Source organism: Notothenia coriiceps, unplaced genomic scaffold (assembly GCF_000735185.1).
Source record: "Notothenia coriiceps isolate Sejong01 unplaced genomic scaffold, NC01 NC01_scaffold00037246, whole genome shotgun sequence".
Taxonomy (NCBI): Eukaryota; Metazoa; Chordata; class Actinopteri; order Perciformes; family Nototheniidae; genus Notothenia; species Notothenia coriiceps.
In genome coordinates, this window is record NW_011369947.1 from 12,091,643 (window position 1) to 12,092,424 (window position 782).

Consider the following 782-nt stretch of genomic DNA (forward strand, 5'->3'; position numbering starts at 1 on the left):
AGGGTGGGGGCCGCAACACTGAAGGCCCTGTCAACAACAGTTCGGAGGCGAGAGCGGGGAATGGAGAGCAGGCCTGTGTCTGAGGACCGCAGACTCCGAGAAGGGGTGTAGGGATGGAGGAGGTCCGATAAGTACTGGGGGGCGAGGGCATGGAGAGACTTGTACGCGAGGAGAAGTTTTTTGTACTTGACCGTGTTGGGGCAGAATCTCTGCTCCGCGCCGTTCCTATATGAGCGGGTTCTCAAAAGAAGGAAAAATTCAAAGCAGCCAGGATAAGGGTTAAACAATAATCTGCTTTAATGGCAAAAACATACAAATACATCACCTAATCACGAAGCACTCTGCAGAGTACTCCGGGCTCAGGTTCTACCACCGTGTGAAACACGTCTCAGGAACGGCCAGTCAGAAACAAGAGCGCCGATCTTCAAAATGATCACAACATTTATCACAGGTGGGGAGGAGTTTCGCGTGTGTGTGTGTGTTTGTCCCTCTGCCCTTAGGCAGATCCCCCAATCAATGATTGGGAGTCATGACAGAGGACTCTTTGACAGGACACATACTCATTCCCCCTAAACATCTTCAACACACACAAACATCGTATCATGTATCTTTAACAGAAGTTAATTGTTCTTATCGATTAATGGCTTCCCTGAACTTCCCTTCACCCCAAAGTCAGCTTACTAGGAATGAATACATTTTCTTGATAAGCTCAAAAGGACGTTTATCTCGTTTACTGCTGGGTGACCCAAGTCTCAAGGCCTGCAGGATGTGTAGGAGATAAA

At 48.3% G+C, this 782-nt stretch overlaps 1 protein-coding gene across 1 annotated transcript in view; it reads right to left on the reverse strand.

Annotated features, from left to right (window-relative positions):
* Positions 1-782, reverse strand: part of LOC104966417 (canalicular multispecific organic anion transporter 2-like) — a gene marked incomplete at its 5' end in the record, with an annotated part of 6,299 nt that overhangs the window by 2,202 nt on the left and 3,315 nt on the right. The window lies entirely within an intron of this gene.